General features: G+C 37.6%; 1 long non-coding RNA gene across 1 annotated transcript; it reads right to left on the bottom strand.

The window, feature by feature from the left end:
* Positions 1-1,014: 1,014 nt before the first annotated feature.
* LOC110194180 (uncharacterized) lies at positions 1,015-14,251 on the bottom strand. The gene is made up of 4 exons (XR_002320655.2): positions 14,131-14,251; positions 7,367-7,481; positions 3,427-3,617; positions 1,015-1,275 (listed from the first exon to the last, which is right to left on the bottom strand). It is a non-coding gene; the product is annotated as an uncharacterized LOC110194180 (long non-coding RNA).
* Between the last annotated feature and the right edge of the window lie 464 nt (positions 14,252-14,715).

The following is a 14,715-nucleotide window of genomic DNA, read 5'->3' on the forward strand; positions in this document are numbered from 1 at the left end:
GGGAAGGTCCTCAGGATTCCTGGCCAAAACAGAAACAATAGCTAATTTAACACTTGCTCTGAGCTAATCAGAGCCCAAACAATGACCACTAAGTGGATTGTCCCAGACTAGTCTACAGTTGAAATATTGAATTCTTGGTGACCCTTTCTGGTAGCTCAAGTTTAGAGTCAGGTGTACAGGACAGGGACCTCAATGTCTCCTTGTCTAGTGAAGAAAAAGCAGTAGAGAATGAAAAGATTCAAAAGCAAAGGAAGAAGGAAAATTATAGAATTGGCAGGGGGAGTCACAGTAGAAGTGAGACTAACCTTAAGAGCTAGTGTGGTACCTTTGAAGGAGCACTGGCTCTAGAGAATCAGATCATGGATTTAAATCCCTGCTCTTCCTACTTACCACCTGTGTGAAACTACATAGACCACTTTACTCCCCAGACTTCAGTGTCTTCATTTATAAAATTTACTGGTGGGTTTAGATGACTTTTTTTGTCAGTGTAAGACTTTATATAATCAATCATGACATATCCCACTTCTATAGCAATTCAGGTTTACAGGTAGTGTAAACTATAAGTGCTCTTGGTTTTTAGAGGTGGGTAGAGTAAAATGTGACTTGATGTATTAAGAGGTTTGTAGAGAGAGAGAATAAAAAAAGCATTTATTAAGCACATACTATGCACCAAACACCATCCCAAACTCTGGACATAAAAACAAAAAAGCAAAGAGAATCTATCAAGGAGCTCACATTAAAACTGGGAGGAAACAACACATATGGGAAATGATAGCCAGGGAGGGGTATTCTTGTTTGGGGAGGTTATAGGGATGGTGAGTGGAGCCAAAGGTAAGAAAATTAAAATGCGATTTTTTTCCTGTAGCAATTGATTGTCAGTGATTTGATTATGGCTCTAGAATGGTAAAGAGGGGATAGGGAAAGTTAAATGTATATATGTTGGCAAGGCCTGGGAGTAAAGTAAAATACTGTTCAGAGATGATCTTTAAAGTCTTTTGCAAGCACTTAGGCTTTTAATGAGTGCTCTTTACAATTTCTCTGATACACTAAACTATAGTACCATACAGATGTTCTTTTTATTCATACAGATGTTATCTGAGGCAGGGCCTTGTAATGAATGACCTTGGGGAAATATTGGATGTTCCTTGCCTTAATCCGTTTCTTCACATAGCTGTATGCTTGAATTCATTTGCCACAGTTGATTTCTTGGTGTGTTTGTTTGTTTGTACTTGGAAAGCTTCAAATCTTTAGCCATGAGAAACATTCATTTCAAGACTGAAATTCAAAGATAAAAATTATATTAGTTTGCTTTCCTTCCAGGGGCCCCAGTTTTTTTTTATTGTCTCTCATGCACAAGGATATTGGAAGATTTTGGGGGACCAATAAACAGAAATAATTACATATCACTAACATATGTAGTCAAATGATATTAATGGTTTGCTTTTTAAAATTTTATTATCTTTTAAAAATTACCTTAGTTTGCATATATCTATATTTATCCGATCTAATCTATATGTAGCTGCATCCTATCCAATTTGTGAGGTAACAAACTAATTAATGAAGGTGAAACTTTCAGGAAACTTAGGTTAGCTTTGCATGGTTGTGAGCGCCGCATCATCAGACTCAGAGCTGCCACATCTTCATCTGAGTGGGAAACATGCTTATAGCATCTTTGTAGAAAATTTTTGTAGCAAATGATAAAAAAAGAAAGAAAAAAAGCAGTTCAGAAAAACTAACCAATCCATCAATCAAGTCTAACAGTCTATAAAGTGTCCCACATCCATAGTCCTCCATCCCTGCAAAGAAAGGAATGAATGAACATTTTTCTACCTCTTTTTTAGATTTAACTTTGATCTTTACATAATTACACAGTGTTCATGTTGTTTTTTTTCCCTTCCCATTTATATTGTAGGCATCTTGCTTATTGTTTTCCTCTTTGTGTTTACTTCATTCTTCATCAGTGGGTATATATTCCCATGCTTCTATGAATTCTTCACATTTCATTACATTCATGTGCCATGATTTGCTTAGCTATTTCCCATAGTGATGGGCATCTAATTTATTTCAAATTCTTTGCTACCAAAAACTGCTGCTATGACTATTTTCTATCTCTGACTTTATTGGAGAATAAGCCTAGCAATGATCTCTCTGGGTCAAAGGATTGGATATTGTAATCAATTTTAGAATAATTCCAATTGCTTTTCAAAATGCTTGGGCCTATTCACAGCTCAACAATAGTATCACAGTATGCTTGTATTTCTGTAACCCATTCAATATTTATCATTCCTATCTTTGAACAATTGCCAAAAGAGGAGGCACACTTTTATCAAAATATGAAAAGATGTCATTAATCACATCAGTAATAAGAGAAATGCATGTTAAATGACTATGAAATTTTACATTTAAACAATGAAACTGGCAAAAAAGATAATAAAAAATAGAAAGTCAACAATGGAAAGGCTGTGAGAAGATGAGTGAAACAATTGTATTGGTGGCTATGGTCCAGTAATCATAGAAAGATTTCAAGGTTATGTAAGAAAAGTCATCCAACTGTTTATAACCTATGACCCCTCCACCTGGGGATATTTTGTTGCTCTTGAGTCTTTTCAGTTGTGTCTGACACTCTAGAAACCTATTTGGAGTTTTCTCAGCAAAGATAATGAAGTAGTTTGTCATTTCCTTCTCCAGGTCATTTTATAGATTAGGAACTGAGGCAAACAGGGTTAAGTGACTTTGCTCAGGGTCACATAGCAAGTAATTATCTGTCTGGATTTGAACTCAGGTCTTACTGACTCTAGGGCCATATCTCTATCCACTATACTACCTAGCTGCCTCCACCTTGGGGTGGAGATGGGGTTAAAGACAGAATACCTATTTCTACACCTATATAACATTATATGCACATGTGCATGTATATATATATATATATTCATTCATAGCAACACTTTTTTGGTAGCAAAAAATTAGGGACAAAGTTTTTATTTGTTTGCTTTTGAAAAAAACAGTTGGTTGCCCATCAGTTGGGAATGGCCCAATAAAATGTGGGATATGAATATTATGAAATATTATTGCCAGGAAAAAAAAGTGTGGATATGACCAATTGCAAGACATATGTCAAAATGTCTAAGATCTGATATAGAACCAAGAGAACACTGTATATAGTGACTGCAATAACATAAATGAAAACAACACTAAACGGCATCCAAAATCAGATTAACTGCAGTGACCAATCTTGGTTCCGTAAGACTCAGGATAAAGCATGCTCCCCTCCTCTGGGTAGTAAGGTATGTCACTTATGTGCTATCCAGTATGTTGCTTGATAGGTTCACTGCTTTCGATGGAACATAGGAGGGTTCTAGGTTGGAGAAAAATTTATTGGGAAGTGACAGTAATTTTAGAAAAAAGCATCAATGAAACAAAACGTACCTAAAGGGTGCTGTTAGTTCCCAGTCAGTCATGGCTTCATCCCCTGCAAACAATTTCCAAACTCCATTTCTGCACCACAGTGAACTACTTTCACCTCCTTCTTTGAGTTTTCTCTTTGTGCTTTCACTTTGGGGGTGTGCAGAGTGACAGCTATGCTTCTGTGAATAAACGCCTCATTTTTTATTCTGACTCTGAGGCAGAAAATAGGTATTTGAGTATCCCACAAGGATTTAAGCAATACTCTTTCTAGTGCTTTATTTTTGCAACAACCTCATTAATGCTAGTTTCTGTGGATAACATGAAAAAGATCTTATAAAAGTGGCTGAGCCTATAAAGGGTATCTATCTTACAAGATATTCAGATAGAATGAGGATTTAGTTCATATAGAACCTAACTAATTGTCCCTATTATATGTTCCTCTAGGAAAAAAAACCAAATTATTAATTTAGTACAAATGCATAATATAATACTAGCCAGAAGTATAACTAGGATGGGGCAACTAGAGCTTTGTCCCAGGGCTCTGAATTTGGAGGGTGCTGAATTTAGTAGACCCTAATAGCACAACAGAGTTTAATACCTAGTTAACAAGAACAATAACTTGATATAAGAAGCAGATGGATAGCAAATTAGGGTGAGCTCCTTTTCTTCCTTTTCTACCACCCTTCCACCAATTTCCTTTACTTAGCACATGCTTTGTACCATTTGTTAGCCCCAGGCACAAAAATTCTTAGCTACTGGTCTGATGATAGGAGCTATACTTGGAGTATGTAGATGTATTATAGTCAAATAATATTTCACAAGAAATAATAAACTCACAGATTTTGGGATTGAAAGGATCTAAGAGGTGATTTATTATGACTTTCATTTTACCTCATTTTAAGGTATGGAGACAGAAGCTCAGAGGGGAAACAATTTGCTAAAGATCATAGTCAGTGATTAGAAGACTATAGTTTAAGTCAAGTCCTCTGGTTCCAAATCTAGTGAAGGAAGTTTATGGAATCAAAATATAGAGTAAGAAAAGTGTCATAAATCTACTCTTTTTACATAGAATGAAAAAAATAACTACCAAAAATTTCCTATAACAAACAACCAGCCTTCTTTTGGATTCTTGCTTAATTGGCAAGCATTTCCATAATCTTCAACGCAAAGACAGCCTGGTGAGTTTGAAGTATGTAATGATACAATTATAGGAATTTATTGATGTTTATTTGTGTATATCTCTATGTGAGGCAAATTTCAGTACTATCTGCTGTAAGCCCTAACTTACAATGCTTTAATACAGGAAGAAAAAAAAAACCAACCCTGTGTCTTGCACTGGTTTAAGAAAACTGTGTTCTCAAATAGAGATGCTTGTTAATTACTTCTAACATCTCTTAAAGTATTGAGACATTCTTTATGTTAAGACTTTGCTAGCACAGACTAGTTTTTCTGTCCTGCATCATACCTCCCCTTAAATGGTTAGTACAATAGTAGTATAACAACTAACATTTCTAGATTGAGCTCTCTCTACCTTGTACACATTGTTTGTTTGGCCAGACCACATAGGTAACCCAATTTATTGTTCCTAAAAGATGTCTGTCATACATAATTTCCCATTTGTTTCTTAAGTATGAGGAAGTCAAGGTGTCCAACTATGGAACTGAGTTGGAATTCTTCAACAAAATTAGTGCTGGACGTAATAACTTGTGTGTGAACCGTTTTTCTTTATGTATCTTTTTTATTGTGATCACATCATTACCCTAATTCTTTAGGAGTAGCTTTGATTACAAATGGTCAGCTGAAGCATTACAAACGCTTCAGAGATTAGTCTCTCAGAGTTTACAACATGGCACAAATTAATGTAATTCCCATTCTTTTGTTTAATCTTCAGCACTTCAGTATCTGTTTAGTGTTCTTGGGTTCCCTATTAATCTCCCATTTTCCCCTTCCCAATATCCCACTTGACATATGGAATTGAACATCCTAAAAATAGTCCCAGCTTGATTAATATCCTCTGGGTGCTTGAAAGGGAAAGCGCTGTATCAAATGGTCCTCAGGATTAATAAGTCTTTGTCTTCACATCAGATCTGATCAATGCCTATCAGTGGCAGGTACTGAAGATGTACTAGTGTTTTTCTATTAACATTGAGTATTACAAATGATACCATCTTATGTCCAAACATACTTTGATTTGTAGTAGGCTTCTTCCTGAAAATTAATGGCCCTAGATGAAATGATGGGTTGTGATAGATTTCATTTGTGATTATTTCTTAATGGTTTCTTTGTCTCTAAAATGAGAAGAATACTTCCACCTCTGGAGTCCTGAGTTTCTGTGATTACTTGTCTGGGCCCTTCTGTTGTAGGCAGAACTCTGCTAGCCAGAGATGTTGAAAGCATTTCTGTCTTTATATTATTTCTTAGGAAATTAGCCTTATACACATTTCTCCCCTCTATTCTGTCCCCAGTGTGGGGCACTGAAAATAAAAAGTTCTTGACCTGTGCAAATAGGTGAGTGAGGCTTTTTTCAAGCCTGTATCCAGTAACTTATTTAAAATTTACCCAACATCTACATTATGCAATTAATTGTCCTAGAAGTTGGGAGGTGTATAAAGATAATTAAAACTTGGTTACTGTCCTCAGAGGAATATACAATCTAATGGGAAAGGTCATACATGTACACGAATAAACATAACATCAATGAGAATATAATGAGTATATATGAATAATGCAATGTGATTGGAGATCAGGTGAGAGAAGGATCACAACCCTCCCTCAGAGGGTTACATAACTATGAATCAATTTTGAACTGTGTTTTAAAAATGAAATATTATATACAAATCTTGGAGGAAGTATGGATGGTATGCTTATCAAATATGTAAATGAGACAATCTGGAAGGGCTAGATAATGTAATGGACTACAGAACTGGGTTCCTAAAATATTGCAACAGATTAGAATCATGCGCTAATCTAATGAGATGAAATTGAACAAGTATAAAGTGCTGCATTTGGGTCCAAAAAATCAACTGCATGGAGGTGAGGGGACAGGGCAGGGATACTTGCTTAGCAAATAGTTCATGAAACAAAGATAAGGAAGTTTTAACAAACTGTAAGCCCACTGTGGGTCAAAAGTGTGACGTGGCTGCCCAAAAAGCTGAAGTAGTGTCAGTGTTCATTAATGTAAGCACTGTCCAGAATGTGGGGCATGATAGTGTCCTATAATTAAGACCACTGAGACAAAACTCCCTATCTAGACCTCTGTGTCCAGTTCTGAGTGTGATATTTTAGGAAGTAGGACATGGACAAAATAGAGCACATCTCGAAAAGGACAACAAAAGCAGTGGAACTGTTCAACATTATTATAAGTTAGAAGAATTTTAGTCGGGCGAAGAGGAAAGGTGGGATGGACCTGATTGCTATTTTCAAGTATTTGAAGAATACTTTGAATACTTTCAAGTACTTTATCTAGGATTTAGCATCCCCTAGAAGGAAAGGTATATTTCACAGACTCTGTGTATTCCCAGTTATTGCATCCCCTACAGCAGCTGTTCCTGTTTTGGTCTTCTGCCTCCCACTTCCTTATTTTCCACTGCTTCTGTGAAGCTCTGGTATGGGAAGAAAAAGGAAATTTGTCTAGTGATTCGGCAGCTAGGCAGTCCAATGAACAGAGTATGGGGTCTGGAATCAGGAAGAGCTGCGTATAAATCCAGTCTCAGACACTTACTAGCAGTGTGATCCTGGACAAGTCAATTAACCACTGGTTGCCTCGGTTTCCTCAACTATAAAATGGGGATAATAGCACTCAACTCTCAAGGTTATTGTGAGGGTCAAATAAGATATTTGCAAAACACTTAGCACAGTGATGGGCACATAGTAGGTGCCGTGTAAAAGCTTATTTCATTTATCCCACAATTCAGTACTCTCTGCAACCCTCTTCTGAAGTTTCTCCCTGGTACTGTCTCACCTGCTGTGATACCACTTCTGCTTGGGAGCCCAATTCCTGTCCAGGCGAGGTATATTCTTTGCCATCTTTCTTCTTGCCAACAGGAGAGGTGCCTGCGCCTTCCCAAAGATTCCATCTCATTGAAGTGAAGCCAAGAAAAAAATCAGTTATGTATCTTCCCTCCCTACTTCCTCCTGCCATTGGACTCCTCTGGATACTTTGCTTTCCATGTTCACAACTCGGGGCCCTAGTTGGTATAGGTAAAACAACTAACATTTTAAGTTTTAAAAGGATGACGCTTGGGTTACCAGTTCTGAAACTCTGGTATTGGTTCTTTATGACAAAGTTCAGGGCTATGGGAGCGAGATCTCTTTGGAAAGGTGCATTTTTAGCTAAGAAAAGGCTGGAAAAGGCTCTATCTTTTAGAGTAATGGAAATGACTTGATAAAAAGTGGCTCTTTGCAAAGTTTATGTTTTAAAGTATAGTTGTTAATGAAAGATAGAGTTTCATTAAGTTTTTGTTTCTTTAGTTTGTTTGGTACACTGGATATAGTACTGGACTTTGAGGACCTTCAGGGGCTATTTGATGCTTGGCTGGCAGATCACAATGGGTAACTCAGGCCAGGGAGCTTTGCTCAGCTGAATCAACTCATGTCCTCAATGCCCATCCTTGTGGAATATCCTCCAGCTAGACCTAAATAAATCTCTCTTTTGTTAACTGTTGGATGACCTTGGAGTGTCTCATGTTTCTATATCAAACACAAACTACCAGGAATTAGGTTGAGTCAGGTCCAGCCCCAACACCTTCAGTTGTGAATGTAAGTAGCAAATACCATAGGCAGTTAGGTGGGTCAGTGGATAGAGTGCTGACCCTGAAGTTAGGAAGATTCATCTTCCTGAGTTCAAATCTGACCTCAGACCCTTACTAGCTGTGTGATCCTGGGCAAGTCACTTAAGCCTGTTGGCCTTGGTTTCTTCCTCTGTAAAATGAGCTGGAGAAGGAAATGGCAAAGCACTCCAGTATCTTTTGCCAAGATCACCCCAAATGGAGGCAGGAAGAGTCGGAACACAACTGAAATAACTGAACTACAACAAACAGCAAAGCAAATATCATTCTGAGAAGGTATCCATAAGCTTCATAAGACTACCAAATAGGTCCATGATAACCCCCCTACACACATACACAAAGATTAAGAACCCCCTACTTTGAACTCTTACCAACTGACTGCTGACTAGACCAACTGATGACTTGGCAAATGATTTAATTTCTGTCATCCTCAGTTTCCCAATTTGTAAAATGAATTTAATTATAAACACTCCCATTCTCTCACACTGAAGACTATCATGACGACCAATTCAGATAATATATATAAAAGTACTTTTTATGGTCTTGAAGTCAGGAGGATCTGAGTTCAAATCCAGCCTCACACACATGACATTTACTAGCTGTGTGACCCTGGGCAAGTCACTTAACCCCAACTGCCTCATCAAAAAAAAAGTACTTTTTAAAGTGTAAAGGGCTATCTCTGTGTTATCCATTATCATTTAATGAATAATATTACTTATGACTTAGTATTCAATAAACATTCATTTATTTAGAGAATAAAAAAAATAAAATTCCCAAGGTTCACACTCTAGTGTTGATGTGCTGAGCATACCTGTGAAAAAGAATGATGGGTAGCAGCTTCAGAGAGGAATATTTCAGCACAATCTAAGGGGGAAACCTCCCCAAACTTCCCAACAATTAGAAGGTTCCAAAAGGATGTGAGCTACGTTCTCTCAGGAAGTAGTGAGTGCCAAATCATTGGAAGCCTCCAAGCAGAAGCTGAAAGACCGCTTGGGGATGTCATAGAGAATATTTTTGTTCAAACAGACTGGGCAAGATGACTTCTAAGTTTCCTTTACATTCTGAGGTCCTATGATTCTATGATCATAAGAGATTCATAAATCTCCTTTAAAAATTCTTAAAAAGAAGATAAAGCAGCACACAGAGTACACCTACTAAAAAGGCCCACATAGCGCAGTGGATAGCACACCAGCCCTGGAGTCAGGAGGACTGAGTTTTATCTGACCTTAGACACTTACTAGCTGTGCAACCTTGGGCAAGTCACTTAATCCTGATTGCCTTCCTTGTCTCCCTCCCCCTCAAAAAAAGGTCCACTTATATTAGAAATGATTTTTTTTAAATGGTGGAAACAGGGATTTGATAATCACTAAAACCACCCAAGATATTTTTTTTTCCTGTAAACAGAGGATTCATAAAATCATGTTTTAGGACCAGAACACTCCTTAGATAAAATCTCCATTAGTCCTTTCATTTTACAGAGTGGAAAATAAGGCCAATAGAGGCAGACTAACTTCTCTATTATCACACAGCTAAGTGGTGGAAGAGTTAGGACTAGAACTGATATGTCCTGACTCTTTTACTTATGCCCTTTCCGGCCCATCAAAAATTAATTTTATCCGCTTCTCTTTTGGTCTTGGCCCTCGGGCTTGTGACCTTTGATTAATGGTTAGAATTAGCTTTTTGTCCTGTTCAAACCTATAGTTCAACCTATAGTTGTCTGTGTTGACTGTATCCACTGCAAATTTATGATAAATAATCTGAACTGGGCCGTTACTTTTACTCCCCTAATTGACTCATTATCTCACCTACCACAGCACTTCTGGCAAAACTTTTCATCCTTCTCAAACCTCTCATAATTCCCTTCCCCTGCACTCTTAGTGAGAATCTTTTTTTGTTGTTGTTCTATATATATATATATATATTTTTAATGGGGCAATGGGTTAAGTGACTTGCCCAGGGCCGCACAGCTAGTGAGTGTTATGTGTCTGAGGTTGGATTTGAACTCAGGTCCTCCTGACTCCAAGTTTGGAGCTCTTTCCACTGTGCCACCTAGCTGCCTTTACTTAGTGAGAATCTTGCCACATAGGTCACTGAAAAATCTGAGGCTGCTTGCTGAGAGTGCTCTATGTTCTGTCTTCCTAATCTCACATCCCTCAGTGGAAACCCAGCCAGAACTGCTCATCCAATGTAACTTTTGTCCATGTCTGCCTCTAAAATTGCCACAAGGGTCTACTTTATGTGCTAAAAGGCTATGTGACCCTGGGAAATTTTTTGCCTCAAATGGGGCATGAATATAGAACCTCCTCCTCTCAGGGTTGTTGTGAGGGTTAGGTCATGGTTTCTTTGATGACATCTTTTATCTTTGTTCTTTCTCATAGTTCCTGTATCACTATATTTACAGGATGCTCACACCATGTATTTCTCCATTGCCTTTGAGTGATACTAATTTTTAAGTCTCAGAGACTGGAGTTTTCCAAGACTCACAAATAACATACATACAACACATGAAACAAAGACGAGGTACGGGAGCAGAAAATAAATACTGTCAATGTTCATGTTAGTATTGGAAATTGAAGAGTTCATCTAATAAATATAATCTCACTAATATGCAACACCTCTCTCCTTTACACTTTGTACTATTACACCAGTTTTGAATGAGAAAATATTAGATATTATGCAAATGTTATATAATATAAATATGTTATATATGCATATACAACACATATATGTTATATAAAAATATAAAATATTTAATAATCCATTAATAGCTTAACACTGTACTAAGACTTTTGGGACACCTGGCAAAAACAGCAAAACATTCTGGAATATTAGAAATTCAATAAAAACAATGATTTCTTTAACATCTGAAGCATTTGTGGTTAGCAATTTCATTCTTAATGTCATTTATTTCCCAAGAGAAAAGTTACATTTAATATTACAATACTTTAATGAGTACGTGGTTCAGGTAGCTAGGTAGGGTAGGGGATAGAGAGTTCTGGACTTGGTGGTGGGAAGACCTGAGTTTAAATGTTCCTTCAGACACTTACAAGACATGTGACCCTGGACAAGTCACTTAATCTGTCTTCTTCAGTTTCCTCTACACAGAAACAGCACCTACTTCTCAGCATGTTTGCAGTGATGATGTGAGATAGTTTTTGTAAAATACTTTGTAAACCTTAAATCAATATATAAATACTAGCTATTATTATATTATCATATTAATGTTAGTTGCAGATCGCAAGTCTGTGATACCTTGCAATGCTTTATGTCCTCTAATAAATCCTCAATAGCAGATCTACCTAGCATTTCAGGGCCCTTCTTATAAGAATTTTACATTTATCAAAAATCAAAGTAAAATTTATTCAAGAAAAAGATCATGAAAGCCAAAGGAAACTTAACTTCTCACAGGTAGTATGAAAAGCAGTGTCAGACATGCCAAGATTTTGTTTAAAAAGTTGAATTTTTCTGAGGAAACTGAGTGTGATCCTTCAGAAATTTTTATCTTAAAATACATTTATTTTTCTCTAATTAACATTTCATTTATGTCACTTTGTGACTCTATCTTTCCTATTTTAGTTTTATGGGTTGCTAGAGGGAACACTGATGTAACTTTCATTGTTACTACCCAAATATTAAAACATCCCCTTTGGGGGGGGATAGCCTTGGAAAACTTCCCCCATTTATGGCTGCTGAAGTTGTTAGATTTGTTTATGTCATATCGATATGATTTCATTGTGACAGAATTCAGTTTCCCAAGATCACATAGCTAGTGAAAGGATGAAGATTAGAACCCAAGTATTTTGACCTCTCCCTTCCCCATTGCTCCATTTTACACTCTATCTCATATTTTTAAAAAATGCCAAATTTCACCAATAACATAAACTTTATATTGGGCTTTTGTTATAAATAATCTCAACTGAATCTGGTTATGACTAAGATTTGAGTCATTTCAATTTGTAATGATATAACTTTAAAATCATAAATTTTAAAGTTCTTCCAAATTTTGGCAGGAAGTGAACTTTAGGGAAATTCACTCTTTGTTTTAATATAAATGTTTTTACTTGATATTTGTGGAAACTAAGATTTTTTTTTTAAGACTGGGTCTTTATTTTCTCCAATCTGGAAGTGCAGGAGTTACTAATAGTCTGACTCCACTAATGACCGACACATTTCTGACCTGGTCCAGTTTCATTCTTCCTTCAGTAATGGGGGGGTGGGTGGAGAGGACTTCTCTTCACCCCAGGAATCACCAGATTGATGTTGGATTGATTTTAACATCTAATTGACATAGCCTATGAAGGGTAGAACTACCAAGGTCAAGAGATCTTCTTGGCCTCAGCCTCCTCAGCAGCTGGGACTACAGGAGTGGGCCACCACTCCCAGCAATTACGTAAGATTTTAAAGGAAGTTATGTTCTTCAAATCAGGATCTCTCATCTATTAGGAAGCATTTTTACTAAAGTGCATTCACACATTCTTTGCATTTGATGCCTAATTACAACACCCTTTTGGTGTTCAGTAGAGGGTTAATTGTTTCAAAACTGAGGTCTGAGGCTTAAGCCTCAGGTGTATGGTTAAATGGGGTGTTAATTGGGTTGTGGGTTGCATAAAATTAAGACTCAAAGAAACTGGTGGATTGAAGCTTGAGGTGAGAAGAGGATGAATTTAAGGGCCCATCAACTCTATGGTTAAAAGGCAGGATATTTAACATGCTTTTTGTAGTCATATCTGACTAAAGGCATAGAAGCAGAAAGAAACTGAATGATAACTGAAAGAAACAATCTTTTGGGAAAGCCTAAATGTGACAGAAAATGGAAATGTGACTAACGACATTTGTACTGTGTTCTGCATTAGAGGGGAAACATAATGCTGGGTTTGCAACCAGAGGTCCAGGGGCATTGCTATTCGCTACCACTGTGACCATGGCCAAGAGTAATTGTCCTTGGGGCAGCTAGGTGGCACAGTGGATAGAGCACCAGCCCTGGAGTCAGGAGGATCTGAGTTCAAATCTGATCTCAGACACATAACACTTACTAGTTGTGTGGCTGTGGTCAAGTCACTTAACCCCAGTTGCCTAAAAAAAAAGAAAAGAGTAATTGTCCTCTTCCTAGTAGGTCAAGTAGTTTGCACCCATCCTATCCACTGCTGCTGCTTTCAGCCTTCACCTCTTGTAACTGGCCCATCCCAGTAGAATTATTTACTTCTGCTCTTCTCTCCTGTTCCCCAACAACAAAATACAAACACATAACACATCTATCCAGCTCTTAGCACAGTACCTGACACATAGTAGGCACTTAATAAATGTTTCTAAATTGATTGGTTGATTAATCCCATTATCTATAAGGTGTCACCACAAGTTCCTGGACAGCATGACAACTTCCTAAGCCAAATCAATGAAATCCACCTTCACCAAGGTGAATGGTTCCTCCCCTACACTACCTTAAGAAATATAAGAATAAGGGCTAGGCTGGGCAGTCACGAAGGGCATATGTGGCCAAAAATGGTAGAGAGGAAAGCACAGGAAAGTCATACTGATGCTTTGGGCACAGTGGCATCTCAAATCTTCAATCTCTCTGTAGTCATTTAAGATAGTTGCTTAAACTGTCATACTAATGAGGTCAAGTATACCTATCATTTCTTGGCCATTGATTTCCTCCATTCTGGGGCCACAAATTGCCATTCCTGATATACTGGCAGCAAATGCTTGCTGTAGATCACAAGGGCAGCAGAGTGAAGGAATGTGGGTGGCTCAGCAGGAGTACTTGCCTGCTGCTAGGAAAATGACAAAGACAGCAACCAGCCAAGAAACAGGCCTTTCCTTTTTCATTAGCAGTGGAACAACTTGGAACACAAATGATAGTATTAATATTTCTATGTCTATTGATGCTATGTGATCTTATAAGAAAAGCATGTACTTATGGAAATATTTCAAGCCTTACCTTATTTTCCATCCATGCCCAGATGTTTGGAGCATCTCCTTTGAAGTAGACTATGAACCTACATGTTGCCTTAGCCTATCTAGAGTACATTTCAGAGCAGGCTACTTCATAAGACATGACATTTTCTATTGTTCTAAATTCCATTATCAGCATTCCAGAAGTCAGCAAAGACAGTATAGAACAGATGATCTCAAGGCGGGAGAGATTTCAATGTAGTTCATGTGATAATTGAAAAAGTACTGTATAGAAAGGTGTCCAGAAACATGAGATTAACATGTTTTTACATACTGGGTACTGGGGGATGGGGTGGGGAGGGAAAGCTAATTCCTCCTTGTGGTGACTGTTGACCCATACTGCCACCCCTGTAGTCCCATTATCATGTTGCCTCTCTCAGAGTTCACAATCCATTCAAATCCCTTGTGGGGTCAGTATGGGGGACCTGTCACCCCTTCTTGAAAGACCAGTCATCTCCCCTTCCAGTATGATTGTATCCATGATTACACTGTCCTCTTGTTCTGCTGCTGCTACTTCATGTCACCCTGCCCCCTCCCCAATGCCATGCAAGAATTCCTAGATATAGCCCTT

Source organism: Phascolarctos cinereus, unplaced genomic scaffold (genome assembly GCF_003287225.1).
Source record: "Phascolarctos cinereus isolate Bilbo 61053 unplaced genomic scaffold, phaCin_HiC Scaffold_1;HRSCAF=81, whole genome shotgun sequence".
NCBI lineage: Eukaryota > Metazoa > Chordata > Mammalia > Diprotodontia > Phascolarctidae > Phascolarctos > Phascolarctos cinereus.